The sequence below is a fragment of the Nicotiana sylvestris genome, chromosome 11 (assembly GCF_000393655.2).
Source record: "Nicotiana sylvestris chromosome 11, ASM39365v2, whole genome shotgun sequence".
NCBI classification, from domain to species: Eukaryota; Viridiplantae; Streptophyta; class Magnoliopsida; order Solanales; family Solanaceae; genus Nicotiana; species Nicotiana sylvestris.
The window spans coordinates 55,002,231-55,018,175 of record NC_091067.1 but is presented as its reverse complement, the minus strand read 5'-3'; the positions used below and the strand labels follow the sequence as shown (position 1 = coordinate 55,018,175).

General features: G+C 39.4%; 1 long non-coding RNA gene across 1 annotated transcript; it reads left to right on the top strand.

Moving 5' to 3' along the window:
* The first annotated feature begins 4,846 nt into the window (after positions 1–4,846).
* On the top strand, positions 4,847–5,740 carry LOC138882379 (uncharacterized). Its single transcript, XR_011403970.1, has 2 exons — positions 4,847–4,920; positions 5,412–5,740. It is a non-coding gene; the product is annotated as an uncharacterized lncRNA (long non-coding RNA).
* Positions 5,741–15,945: the final 10,205 nt, after the last annotated feature.

The window sequence follows — 15,945 nt, the reverse complement described above, 5'->3', positions numbered from 1 at the left end:
TTTTGCGGCGATGCTCTTAGGTTTTGATGGCTTTCTTAGCTTGGTTGAGTTAAAAGGATTCAGTCCTGATATGTCTGATTTGTGCAAAGGGAACTCGGAGAGTTCTTGATGGTTTCCACCACAGTTAGAGAGGTATATTTTTCCTATTGGCGTGAGGAGCATGGGATGTATAGTGGTTCTATTCTAGATGGAATCAATGAGGAGTTCTTGGTTAGTGGAATGCATAGTTGCTTGAGATTCGGAAGGGATATGAAGTTCTCATGGTTATCCTAGGATGGTACGGGTTATGCGGTATGTTGTGAAGGATTGAGAATCGCATGTGTAAGGTTACAGTTCAGTTTTGAACGGCAGGCCATAAAATTCTTAGGCAGCACAGGCAGTTTCAGATTATTAGAGAAATGAGCTTCAGATGATTAGGGGGATGATCTTCAGATGATTAAGGAAGTGATATTGCTAATTGGAGTGATTTGACGAGGGTATATGTTTCAGGAAAGGCAATGTGATTAAGCTGATGGTACTTTGGTAGTATTGCGACACCTTCTTGTTGGATCGATTACGGGTATTCGAGTTTGCTTGGTGGCACCAAGGAATTTCAGAGTATCTTTAGTGGAATGATTGAGTATTTGAGGCATGGTGTGCATTCGTACGATGGAATTGGGATCAGGTGTGTTGAGTTATGTGCCATATGGATTGGAGTAAGGGAAGTTCTCACATTTAGGCTATGTTGTAATTGTGAGTCATGTGTATCGGAACTGTTTAGTGATTTTCTGGATTTGGAGGCCCGAGTGGATCTTTCTTTGCTTGGAATATTAGATTTTGGATGTGATGTTGGGGTTTAGACTGGTTGTCTCCGTGTTGGGTTATTCCATACTATTGCGCTTGGGGCTATGTCGGAAATGCCACGGGTTGGGTGGTGAGGTGTGTCGGATTATGTTCTAGTAGAGTGGTTTATATTTCAAGGACCCACCGGACGGTTGGGAAGGATTGCCTTTCTTAATTGAGCTTTCGTGATGGATGTCAGTGCAGAGGATTCTACCACTGATTCAGTTTCGGTGTTGAGGTACTCTCCGGATGTGTTTCTTGTGGACGGGCATGTCGCCGGGCAGGGTTGTTGATTTCGGTATTGACTTGGTGCCGGGCACCGTATCGTATGGCTCCGGCAGGAGTTATAGTAGTGAAAGGAGCAGCTTCAGGCTTCCTTGATAAGGAGTTCGTTGGCAGGCCAATGTGGATGCGTGTTCTAGCGGAGTCGGCTTAGTTGGACCCAAACTGTATTATTGAGGGACATGTTGATGCAACCATTATTGAGCTTACTAGTGATGTGGGAGATCTATGAGTTGCCTTCCTGTGTTGCAAAACGTTATGATTTTTTTGGGTTATGGGCACATATGGTGCGATTCTATTGGGGTTCATAGTGGAAGTCGAGCGGGGAAAAGTAATTGGGTGTTGCTCGGCGAATGGCGTATCGGTTATGTCCTATCGGGTTTGCGTGGTATATGTTATTTGTTTCACTGTCAAATTGTGCGTGATTGTCGATTTCGAGCATAGTGGCTTGAGGTGTTCCTTGTGGAACAGTGGTTGGATAGAATCGTGCATTGCAACGAAGATTCTGTGGAGGCATGATCCTTCGGGTTAGACTCGTGTGTTCTATTTCGATGATGTGAGATGGGTCCTCAGCCTTGTGTTGCGGTGGATCTGGTGAGCTTGAGGTACAACTCTTTCATTTAAGTCATTTTCATGATTTGAGTAGGTTCAGACCGTTGCTTATTGGTGCGCGTATTATGCAAGTCGTGGCTTAGGCCTCTATTGACGTGTCATGTTACCAGAGTGGTGTGTTGGATTAGGGGAGATTGCTTAGATTATTAATGAATACGAACAGATTTGATTTCAGCTTGTTGGAAGGATAATATCGAGGTTCGGTTCGGAAATTGTTGTGGTATTAGCCAAAAAGGGAAGCGGCTTCATGAATGGTTGATCTGGGAAAATGGTTATGGCTTACCACATTTTTTTGTGATCATTGGCAGTATATGAAAGTGTTGGGGTGAGACTTTAGTTGATAAGAGTTTTTTTATTGGTATTCGGGTACTGTGTGCAGCTACTGTAATTAGAAGTTATCACTACGAGTGTTTAAGTCATGTGGTATATCAAATGATTGCATCTGAGATTGAAAGTATGGGTAATTACAGCTTGTTCGGACTTATTCTGAATATAGATATGAGATTCTGATCTTGTGAATGATTTCAGAAGTGGAAATGTGGTTCTAAGGCTTATGGGTTAGATTGGGTTGTGAAATTTCAATTACTGTGTGTTATCGGACCTATATGAGATAGGGTGACGTGGGATTACCCCCGGGTATATGCATGGTAAGTTTATTCAGCGATTGGTTGGCTTTTAGAACAACTCTGGGCACGTTCGCGGATGAACGTATGTTTAAGTGGGGGAGGATGTAATGACCCGACCGGTCGTTTTGAGCTTTTGCACTTCGCTTGCCAGTTCTCGGACATAACCTACCCCATGTGGTGTATTATGACTTATGTAAATCGTTGGTGTTGGGTTTCAGGTTAATCAGAATGAATTTGGAAGAACAGTCGCAGTTGAAAGCTTAAAATTTGAAAGGTTTGACAAAGATTTGACTTATGTGTATTTGATCTCGGATTGAAATTTTAATGATTTGGTTAGCTCTGTTAGGTGATTTGGGACTTAGGAGTGTAATCGCAATGCATTTTGGAAGTTCGTGGAAGGTTTAGGCTTGGATTGGCGAAATTGAGATTTCGGCGCTTTCCAGTTGATAGGTGAGATTTTGATATAAAGGTCAGAATAAAACTCCGAGAGTTGCAGTAGCTTCGTTGTGTCATTTGGGATGTGTGTGCAAAATTTCAGGTCATTCGGACGAGATTTGATAGACTTTTTGAGCGAAAGCATAATTTAAGAGTTTTTGGAGTTCTTAGGCTTGGATCTTATGTTAAATTGGTGATTGGATGTTGTTGTGAGCGTTCCGAAGTTTTGAGCAAGTTTGAACGATGTCATGGGATGTGTTGGTACAATTGGTTTGAAGTTCCGGGAGTTCCGGGTAGGTTCCGGGATGTTTTAGTGCAAAAATCATAGCCGTAGCAGGTCCACAGGGGTTGCAGACCCCGGAACTCACTCACGCGGTCCGCACAAAAATAAGTGCTCCCACGGTGAGTGCTGTGCGGACCGCACAAAAGCGGCCGCGGCCGCGGTAGGCATCGCGCGGCAGCGGTAGGCATCGCGCGGATCGCACAAAAGTGGATGCGGCAGCGGTGAAGAACCTTCCCGCTGGTCCTACTTCGGAAGCTCATATCTTTTGATGTATAAGGCATTTTGAGGTGATTCAAAAACGAAAATTGTAGCTCTTTGTGTCTAGTTTCCAGAAAGGTAAAGATATCTCAATTCAGACATCTGTAGAGAAAGGTATGAGCAAAATACTAAAGTATGTCACTGCAGAGGAAGGCCTGTGCGGCCGTAGTTGTTTTTGCGCGAACCGCACTGGCTAGCGCGGACCGCGGTAGATTTGATGCGGCCTGCGGTGGCTGAAATCTGAGCGGTACTCTATAAATATGATGTTTTGGGTTTTATTTGATATTTTGACCTAGAGAGCTCGGATTTTGGCAATTTTTTGAAGGTTTTTCAAGAAATTCATCGGGGTAAGTGATTCTAACTCAGATTTGGCTAGAGTACATGAATCTATCATTTAAATCATCATTTAATCCGTGATTTGGAATGGAATCTAGGAAGAAAATGGTGAAACCTTTCAAAAATGTAAAATGATGATTTGAAGGGCCAAATGGTATCAGAATTGGAGAATTTTCGTATGGTTAGACTCGTGGGAGCATAAGGATTATAGTTTTGTGAATTTTGTCAAATTTCGAGAAGTGGGCCCAGGGCTCGGGTTTTGGTAATTTCGGGAATCGTGACCTTTATTGATTGTTTTCGCTTGGGCTTTGTTCCCTTAGCATATTGTGACGTATTCGTTCTGATTTTGGATAGATTCGACGCACGTGGAGGCCGATTTGAGGGGCAAAGGTGTCGCGAGCTAGAGATTTTGCCGGTTCGAGGTAGGGGTGGGCAAAAAATCCGAAAAACCGAATTCCGAACCGAACCAAATTAATTTGGTATTTCGGTTTCGGTTTTTTCGGTATTTCGGTCTAATTCGGTACTTGAATTTCGGTATTTCTTTATTTCGGTTCGGTTTTCGGTTTTATAAGTGAATTATTTCGGTAAACCGAAATACCAAAATTTGGTAATATATTATACAGCCCAAACCCCAAAGCCCCAAACCCAATTACCTATTTTATTTGACTTTGGGCCACAGCCCACACGCCCATACCCAGGCCCAGCTGCGCCCCAAACCCAATTAGACCTATTTTCGGTATTAGACTTAGACGATTACCCAACACTCAATAGTCCATCCAACACTCAGAGTCTCAGACTCAGTTAATACACTAGGGGTCTAGGGCTGGGAGTCGGAGATATCATCGAGAATTCGAGTTCGAGATAGGGTATTAGGGTTTGCTTACTGCTTCAGCCTTCGCGGTGCTTAGGAGATATCATCGAGAACGAGAATAAGAAGACGAGAATCGACTGCGACTCTAGGATATCAGTCTGCGAGTCGAGTTACGACCAGTCGACATTCGAGCTCGAGTCTCATATCATCTTCACCGGTTAACTTCACTACTTTTGTAAGTTTTGTAAGTCTCATCTCATTCTCATGATCTCATCCCAGTACTCGACTACTCTCTGAGTTTTTTTTTGAGATTTAATTTCTGATTTTCTGCATCAAACTATTTTAGGGTTATAGGCGGCGATTTCCAGCTCGATTCGATTCCGGGCAAACGAAGTGTCGAAGACGCTGCTGTCCTGTTCCAGTGTTCCGAGCTCGATTCAATTTCAATTTCAAAGGTATGTTTCGCTTTCTTTTGGTTGTATTTCTGATTGAATGAACTGATGTTCCGAGCTTTTCCCTTTAGTAGGAAAATATCATCTGTATCACGTTCATACTCTTTCTTTTGGTTGTATTACCTTGTTTAGGTCTGAGTTTTTGAACTTTACCATATCATATGAGCAACTAACAATAGCAGACTGCTCTCTTTGAAAATCATGAAATACAATATCTTCTAGTATGTTGGCTTCTAGAATTTCAAGAAAAGATTTAGTCACTCTCTTATTCTTTAACCCAGGATCATTTGTTGAACAATAGAGTCATTGAAACCTTCAACTTTTTTTGACTTTGGGCTATGAACTACTTGAACTACTGGGAATTTATGTTTGTATTTGTTTAATTTTGTAAGGTAGCAAGGTACTTAATTTGTTGATTGTTATTGATAGCAAGGTAGTTATTAGTTAATTTGTTGATTGTTAATTTATGTTTATATTTGTTTAATTTTGTATAGATGGAAGATACAAGTAAAGTAAGTGATGTTGGTTCTAGTGAAAGTTTACCTATTACGGTAGATAGTAACACCAACACCATTGATACTCAAGATTCCAAGAAAAGGAAAGCAATGCAACCTAGGTCTGACGTTTGGAACCATTTTGATAAATTTGAGGTTAATGGGGTTGGGAAAGCACGGTGTCGATATTGTAAACAAGCTTATGCTGCTAATTCATCTAAGAATGGAACAACAGGATTGAAGAATCATTTGCTTAGATGCAAAGAATACCCACTTAAAATTGCAGAAGATAATAGTCAAACAAAGATAAATTTTCAATCTTGCCAAAATGATGAAGGATCAATTTGGAAATTTGATCAAAAAGTGGTTAGGAGGGCCTTAATTGAGATGATAGTTACTGATGAACTACCATTTAGCTTTGTAGAAAATGAAGGCTTTAAAAAGTTTATGAGAAAAACTCAACCACTATTTCGTATTCCTTCTCGTAGAACAATAACAAGGAATTGTTATGAAGTTTACGGTGAATTGAGGCAAACTCTAAGAAGTTCTTTTAGAGAAGCACAACCAAAAATTTGCCTAACAACAGACACTTGGACTTCATTACAAAGAATAAATTATATGTGTTTGACAGCCCACTTCATTGATAGGGATTGGAAGTTGCATAAAAGAATACTTAATTTTTGCCCTATCACTAGTCATAAGGGTGAAGAGATGGCTAAAGCTATTAGGGATTGTTTGCTTGAATGGAAATTAGACAAGGTTTTCACTATTACTGTGGACAATGCTTCTTCAAATGATGTAACTGTCAAAGAATTGTCTAAACAGTTAGATATGTGGAAAACTAATATGATGAGTGGTAAACATCTTCATGTGAGATGCATGGCTCATATATAAATCTAATTGTGCAAGATGGTTTGAAAGAACTTGATGCTTTTGTGACACGTGTTAGAAATATTGTGAGGTATGTGAGATCTTCGCCTGCAAGGACCTTAAAGTTTAAATAGTGTTGTGCACATGTAAAAGTAGAATGTACCAAAACGTTGTGTTTGGATGTTCCTACCAGGTGGAATTCCACCTATTTGATGTTGGATACAACACAACAATTTGAAAAAGCCTTTGACAAGTTGCATCTTTTTGATGATGGATTTTCTGCATATCAATGTTCTCATCTTTGTGAAGATGGTGCTAATGCAGGTCCTCTTGAATCTGATGATTGGGTGAATATGAGGAATGTGATAGAGTTTCTTGCAAGATTTCACGAGCTAACTAAAAAAGTTTCAGGTTCACGTTATGTCACTTGTAATTCTCATTTTGAGGATGTATCTGAACTTTATTGTCATTTGAAAATGTGTTTAGCTAGTGAGGATGGGCATTTGAGAAAAATGGCTGAGCAAATGCAAGAAAAGTTCAAGAAGTATTGGGGTGAGCCTGAAAAGATGAATAAAATGATTTTTATTGCTTCCGTCTTGGATCCACGTAACAAATTTGAATATGTTGAGGGAGCACTTGAAGAACTTTTTGGGGAGGAAAAAGGGAAGAAAATAAATGCTGAGGTGTATGCTTATATGAATTCTTTGTTTGGAGAGTATCTAAAAAAGTATTCAACCGAATCTTGTCCTCAATCTCCATCTAGTTCTGCTTCATCTAACAACACATCTAATACACCTAGTGGGAGTGTTATAAGTGTATCAAAAATTAGGACTAAGCTTAGCTTAAAGAAACAAAAGGAAGACAATGGAAGTGGGGGTGCTAAATCGGAGTTGGATAAATACATTAGTGAAGAACAAGAGCCTTTTAGTGAAGAATTTGATATCTTGAGTTGGTGGAAAACACATGCTCCTAGATTTCCTATTCTTTCGGAGTTGGCTCGTGATGTGTTGGCAATTCCAATTTCTAGTGTGGCGTCGGAATGCGCGTTTAGCACTGGTGGCCGTATTCTTGATTCATTTAGGAGTTCATTGACTACTAAATGTGTGCAAGCTCTTATTTGTGTTCAAGATTGGATTAGAGAAGAGAAGAATCCTATTAGTGTTGAAGAAGACTTGAAGTATCTTGAGGAACTCGAGCTTGGTAAGCTTTAATATTTTGTGTGTATTTTAATCCAAAATAACATATCATGCTTTTTCATTTGTATGACATATTTGGTCGTATTATCTTTAGATATGGAAAATAATGGATGCACTACTAGCATTGTTTGATGTATAGTTGCAACTTGCATCTTGAGTGGTAAGTTTAATACTCTATTTGTTTGGTGATAATGATATACTTAATAGTTTGTAGTTTTGTTTTATTATCATCAAACTATTATATTCTAACTTATGATTTATATTTTTTTAGGTTCAAGTTCAAGTGCAATCATGCCCCGTGCTACTGCTCAACGCTCCGATATTTGGGAATACTTTGTGGTGAAAGAAGATAACAGAGAAGTTCGCAAAGTAGAGTGCAAACATTGCTCTCTCTGTTTTTGTTGCACTATGTTTAACTGTTTAAGACTTTAAGTGTTAAGACTGTTGCAATTGGCCAGTTCAGTTGCCATGTGTTTAAGTGTTAAGACTGTTTTTGTTGGACTGTGTTTTTATTGCACTGGGTTTAGCATCTGCAGACTGCAGTTGTGCAAGTTAGCATCTGTAGTTTAACTGTTTAACAATTTAAGTGTTCAGCTGCCATGTGTTTAAGTTTGGACTGTGTTTTTATTGCACTGTGAGTGTTAAGTGTTAACTATTAAGTTGATTGCCAGATCTGGCGTGCAAGTTTGCATCTGCAGTTGCCAGATTGTGAAGTTGTTGTCTGCAGAATAATATGTTATTCTTGTTTCAGGCTTTCAGCCATGAGCCATGTGCAGACTGCAGTTGTGCAGTTGTGCAAAGTGCAAACACTTTAGAATTTTGATTGTGCAAAGTGCAAACACTGCATTTGTGATTCCTCTTCCAATTGTGCATGACTGCATGTGCACTTGTGCACTTGTGCACTGTTAGGTTAGGCGTTAGCATTTAGCAATTTAGCATTGATTATTCATTGATTGTTAAACCAAAACCGTACCGAACCAAAATAGTAAATACCGAACCGTACCGAAATATTTTGGTATGGTATTTGGTATACACAATTGATAAACCGAATACCGAAATACCGAACCGAAATTCTTACATACCGAACCGAAATACCGAACGCCCACCCCTAGTTAGAGGTGAGTAATGATTGTAAATGATATCTTGAAGGTTTGAAACCCCGGATTTGCAAATCGTAGTGCTGTATTGAGGTGAGACACGCGTTGGATGACGATCGTGGGGTCTTTTACTATTGGGGATTGTGACTTGGTCCGTCCCGATTGATGATTTTACCACGTATTTAACTGAAAACTAATTGTTATCATCATTATTTGGGCTGAATGCCATCTTTGGGCCTAGTGCAAACTATTTGAACCCTTCGAGGATTGTTGTTTGATATTTCCTCACTGTTTGATTATATAGTTGAACTCAGTCATGTTATTTTCTACTATTTTCAGAACTCAGCCATGTTTACTCTGCTGTAACACTTGAAATGGTATTTTAAATAATATTTTGGGATGAGCATCATGTTTTACTGTTGCCCGAGGGGCTTATGTGAATTTTGACTAAGTAAGGCCGAGGGCCTATATTGTGAGGATACTCCTGGATCGGGCTGCACGCCGCAACAATGAGATACTGATTTATATGAGGCCGAGGGCCTAGATTTGTTGCCACGAGATGGCTTGATATTGCGCTTGGGCCGTAAGGGGCCCCTCCCGGAGTCTGCACACCCCTAGTGAGCGTCGTCGACGATAAATAGATCGGGCTGCACGCCGCAGCGGTGCTGGTACTGTTCTATGTGTTTACTTTATTTCATTTGTCTGCCATTATCTGTTGTTGTGCTACTTCATGTGATATCTATCTGATTGCTTGGCATTATCTGTTAATTGAGTGTTGCGCCCGAGGGGCGGGTTTCCGTGCTTATCTGCACTATTTGTTTTGCATTCATTTGCATAACTGTTGAGAAAGTCATTTTCAAAAGAGTTTTAAACTGAGCTAAGATATTTCTAAAGATTTCACAGCTTCACGATTTTTCTCAAAGGGTTTTTCACTACCTCTCTACAGCATGTTGGTTGCTTTACGTGATTTCTTACTGCTCAGTTATTATTTACCTTTATTACTCACTGAGTTGGAGTACTCACTTTACTCCTTGCACCTTGTGTGCTGATGCAGGTATTTATACACTCGGTAGCGGGTTTTGAGCCGATCGGGGGCTAAGTTATCGGAGTTTAGCAAGGTGACCACCAGCGTTCGCGGCACCACATTTCTTCCTTTTGTTTATCAGTCCTATTTTGTATAATTCAGACTGTGTAGTAGTATTTATACTCTAATAGATGCTCGTGACTTGTGACACCCCGGTTTGGGCTGTGTCGGGATGGTTTCTTCTATTGTCATCGTTATTTTCCGCAAATTATGGCTATTATATCATGTTTAGAACTGTTTATGATATTTAACTGTTTAAAAGAAATGTTCCGTTTTGGTCTGGCTGGCCTTGTCTTCAAGAGAGGCGCCATCACGACCGGGTTCGGGAATTGGGTCGTGACAGTTACGATTGTCGTACACTTGTTTTTTTGGTACACATTGCAAAAAAAAATTGTGAACCGTACCCACGATCTACAACACGTTTAATTTATTAACATTATTAGAGGTTGTGACCGGGTCAGATAAATGTAACCCCGGATATGGAAATTATGTATCACAACTATATCACGAGAACCATACCTATAACCATGATAATTTTATTATAGCGCGCCTAAAGCAAACTACGATGAGACGTATCCCGATTTGAGACATCTCTTGTTAGTGCACTTTAGTTAATGCAGCTACATCCACCAACATCAAAGGAATCAGATTTCCATATACAAACCTACTACCTACTACCTCCAACCTAATGCACTCAAGATAATTCCAACTAAATCCACCAACAAGAGAGTAATCCAGTTATTCATTCAACTAAGCAATTGGAAAATTCAACAGCCTTTTCTTTTACAAGAGTACGAGGGTGTATATCCCATAACTTAAAAACCAAACGATCAAATATGGTAAATAGCACATGAAGCCAATTAACAAATGAAACATCATCACATTCTGCCAAACAAAGCAACGAGATGGTAACTCGTCAGAGCAGAAATTTACAACTACAAGGATCAAACAAATCCATAGAAAGAGGTCTCAAACATATTAAACTTAAACAACAAGAACCAATACCAAGAAGTCATTAAAATAGAGCAATAAGCAATATATCAAATACTAAGCATGATATTAAGCAAAATCACACAATAAACCTTCAGGAAGCATTGTATGAATCAGACCTTACATGATTTTCACCAAAATAGAAATCTGGATCCGATTTTGGACTACAACCGGAACCTCGACGAACTACCTTGATCTCGACAATATCTCAATTACGATTTCAAAAGAAATTGAATGAACAATATCTGAAATAAGCTAAGCGAAGCTTGAAACCAGATTCAAGTTCCTCTCATGCTCACAAAAACTCCACTGGTTCGCTGCTGTCCCTTTCTCGTTTCTGTGTGTGTGTGTGGCTGTGTGTGAGTGTTTTCCGGCAAGCTATGGTAAAAAGAAGTAAGAGCAGCGATGGTTGTTAGAGAATGGTCGAGATTCGGCCGGCTTCTTAAGGTCGTTCGTGTTTGTCGGCGAGCTGGTGAGATCGAGTGAAAAAGAAAGGTCATTGCTGTTGTTAGGGTCGTCGGCGTGGTGGTCACTGGTTAGTGTTGCTGAAGCTTAGGGTTCTAGGGGTGTTAGGCTGAGGAAGATGATACTCTTAGGGTTTTGACTTTGTTTCAAAAAAGAAGAAGAAGAAGCTTAGGGGTGTTCATGGAAACGACTGTCCATTCTCACTCTCTTTCTTGGTGAAGATGAAGGTGGAAATGGCCGGAATCTGGTCTGGTTTGAAAAGTGATGGCTGGCTATATGGGAATTAGGGTTGGTGTCTCCATGAAGAAGAAGGAGCGGCTGGAAAAATATGGGTCCTCTCTAGGGTTGCTTCTCTAAGGTTTTTAGTGAAGAAGATAGGGATTAAAAGGGGAAATGGGTCATGGGTCTTGGGCTTCAGATTTAGGCCTTAAAATTGGACTAAAAATACGTCCAAACCTTAGCTAAATACCTTTTAATATAAGATAAATATACTACATAATGCAAAAATCTATCTAATTAATTAAACTCAATTATATATAAATATGGAACTATTTTCGATATTTTTCAAATATCATACTAAAATAATAATAAGATTAGATTAAAATCATCGCAAAATTAAGATAGTACTACTACTAAAAACACTAATATCCTTGAAAACAAAGTGTAACTATTTTTGTATTTTCGAATTTTATGTAAGGTAGATAAAATAAAAGTAACTAGATAAAATATTAATTAGTTAAATAAAAGAAAATATTTTTGTAATTTTTATGTTTGTGATAAAATAAAGTAAGAAAGTCAAAACTAAATGAAATAGAGATATTAAGCCTAAACTAAATATTTGTATGCTAAAATATGTAAAATCTTGGGGAGGGTCAAAAATCACACGTCTACAGCTACCCCTCTTTGACTGGAAACGCGAAGAGTTTTCAGACAAAGAACGATGAGACAGGTTTTTTGACCCGACCCTTATTTAGAGAGACCAAAAACTAAGAGAACGGAGAATGTGACCGAGCTCTGGTATCTGAGCTGCCTACATATCCTTGGCTATAAAGGAATCAGGCCACATGTAGTTTAGAAGTATGAACAGTGATGGAGTATACCGAGGTGGAGAACCGATTAAGGTTCCATTCCGTCGAGGTTTCGGTCTGCGGTCCTATTATTACATCAAAAATCATGATTAAAAAAGACTAACTAAGCCTATCAGCTACGAGTTACAAGATTCATATCTGTGAGTCTTCTGAAGCTTGATCTTGAGTCTTGGTTGGTTCTTCATGCGGAATCTGATCTGAATCTTGATGTTTGTTAGCTGCAGGTGTTAGTTCATTCTTCCACGGCTTCTTCGGATCAAGACTGGACATGCAGTGCTCGTGACTTCAACCATGTCTTGAGCAGCTCACATCTTTCATATGCTTCTGCATTTGGATTCACTTCCCTCTTTTTTTCTTTTCTTTCTTTTTCTTGGATTGAGACTTCTTCTTTGGTCATCTCAAACCCCTGTGCCTCGAGGTAAAAACCTTATTCTTCAGGCAACTCGTTGTCACGCCCCAACCTCGGGAGGCGCAACCGACGCTAAATCGAGTGAACCCAACTGAGCAAGCCTTTATAACACTTTCTACCCTACTCAATATGATTAAGGGAACCATGCTTTTGTTTATTTAGACATTAGGAGAGATCATACATTCAACATTGTTAGTTCATTTTATATCATAAACCTTAAACCATGGTTATATTCCCAAAACATCATACAATTTACAGTTTAGAGGAAACAAGATTTCAGAATTTCAACATGGTCTAGTGATCCATCCAACCCAAACATAACCCACACAAACCTCTACGGAGCCTCTAAGGGTACAAAAGACAGTTATGATAATGCTAGCAACAAGGACCCGACTATAGCTCAAAAGTGGAAATTTACAACAAAAGATGTATAACATAACCACTTGAAGGAAAAGGGGCTCACCAAGATTTTGAGAGGAAGACACTCCGCTACGTGCGATCGGCACTGTCCGCTATAGAGCCACCTACATTCATTCAAAAATGTAGCACCCCCGGCAAAAGGGATATTAGTACAATGGAATAGTACTAGTATGTATAACTAAACACCATCTCATTAGAAAGAACTATCATACAAGAATAAGGAAATCACAAAAAATCAATCAAAGTCTTTAAACGAACACCACATCATCAAATAAAAGAGTCATATAACTTTTACATAATTTCCGTAGCTTTAGGTTGGGGCCTTTAATACTGTTCATCACCATTCACAATACCACCGCTTTCTTGAGCGGAGTCCGATCATGGACCAATCGGCTAAGCTGCCTCATTTGAGACATATACCTCAAAATCATCATTTCATTCTCGCTTTCCGGTTTCAATTATCAACACAATACCACCATGTATATAGTATGGCATCCGACTACGGCCTGATCGGCTAGGCCGTCTTACCAAGACATTACCCTTTTCTATTAATGATTTCACTTCCATTTTTGGTTTCACATACATTACTTCATTGGCACTTGGGGTCACAATTACCACATCATACTTGGCACTAGGCCACATTCCATAACCCACGTTTCACATTATTCCCATTTTTCAACATTTAACTTGCCATTTAAGATCATAGGCACATACAAGAACAATTCAAGTTATAAGCATAGAGAGAAATTCATCTAGTTCGGCATAATAATCACAATGTAACCTTGACTTGAAATTTAGGCATTTTAGCACATAGTTCATGTTCTTCACATATCCTCAATTTTATAAAGAATAGCATATAAAACACACGGAGACGCACCTTCCACATACATTCTCACAACATTGATCCATTTGATATAACAAGTACTACATCAATCAAATTTTGGACTTACAACATTTGCACGAACACCATGGAAGCTCAATTTCTAAGAAGAGTGGTTTTTAGCCATACATACCTCAATAGAGCTTTCCTTAAATTCTTACAATAAATTTCAAAATTTCCTAGCAACTTCGATCTATTTTATGAAAATTATAAATAGAACCAAGAATTAGAGACATGATTAAGGTTCTAGCTCATTTGAGCATATTATCAAGCACTAAGTGTGCATTGTGATTTTAGGATCCTTTTGTGAGATTTTTATCATCTTACACCCCAATTGCTATCTTTTTAGCTCACAACCTCCCCATACCCTATTATCATTTATGCATGTAAGAAAATCCATTCTCATACCTATGAACCCACTTGCTAATTATTCATTCTAGTGTGAATTTCGAAATTAAAGGTTAGTGCTCAAGTTCTTACCTCTTGGGGTGAAGGCCTAGCAGCTTTACTTGATAATCTTCAAGGGTTTAGGCAAGGACTGAGTGGGAAACTTGATGAAGATCACTCTCTCCCTCTAGAACCTCCTCTCTCACTCTATTTGCAGTAAAATATCATAAAAGGGACCTAAGGAGGTGTTTTTAATGGGATGGGGTCAGGTTTTAAAAGTTAGAAAATAGGAGCCCCGACACACTCTGCGATTGCATAATGGACATGCGACCCGCATAATGGACCGCAAAAATAGTCCCAAAAACCTGAACAAACTGTCCGGGTATGCGGCAAGAATGCGGTCTGCATACTTGTTCGCGGTCGCATAATGCACTGCAGAACTGCCCCTCGCAATAATTCCAAGGGGATTATGCGATGACTTTGCGGCCTGCATATTGATTATGCGACTGCATAATTGGCCGCATAGTTGACCTCAAAATTAACCATCAAACTGTCGCATAGCTATTATGCGACCGCATAACGGATCGCGAAAACACACTTTTCTGGAAAACATTATTCCTTAACTTTTTAATGCACAGATCAGTCCAAAGGACATATTCCTAACTTGGCACTACGAGCTTTCAGATTTTGGGTAAAAAATTTCACGGGGCCTTACACTCGTGCTACCTTCTATTTGAAACTTGAAATGAATTCTGAAATGACTTCTCTTATTCTCTAGGTGGGCGCCTGCTACTGACTTGAAACTTGAAATAATCCCGAAACGAATTCCCTTGTTCTCCAGGTGGGTGCTTGCAATCAAAATAACAAAACAAACAAAATTTTCTGCCCTAGCTTGTATTAGGAAGATTTTTAAGTTGTTAGCAAAATTTTAAACCACTTATGCTATCGATGTAATGATGAGAGTAAACTAAATACTCGACTAGGATGGCGCCTCCTATGAGTAGAACTAAGAAACTTTGACTAGCAAATGCGTCTGCTAAAAATAAAACCTGAATGACCCAGATTAGGAAGTGCGTCTCATACGGGTGAAACTTGAATAAACCAAACTAGGAAGTGCGTCTCCTAGGGTCGAACTTAAATGACCCAAACTAGGAAGTGCGTCTCCTAGGGGTGAAATCTCAATTTAGGAAGTGCATCTCCTGAAAATGTATCCTGAAAAACCCAGACTAGGAAGTGCGTTTCCTAGGAGTGAAACTTCAATGACTCAAATTAGGAAGTGTGTCTCCTAGATGAACTTAAATGACACAAACTAGGAAGTACGTCTCCTAGGGGTAAACTCTCATTTTAGGAAGTGCGTCTCCTAAAAGTATATCCTGAAGAACCCAGACTAGGAAGTGCATCTCCTAGGGGTGATACTCAATTTAGGAAGTGCGTCTCTTGAAAGTGTATCCTGAAAGACCCAGACTAGGAAGTGCGTCTCCTAGGGGTGAAACTTAATTTAAGAAGTGCGTCTCCTAAGGCTAAACTTAAATGACCCAAGCTAGGAAGTGCGTCTCCTAGGAGTGAAACTTCGATGACTCAAATAGGAAGTGTATCTCCTAGGAATGAACTTAAATGACCCAACTAGGAAGTGCATCTCCTAGGGGTG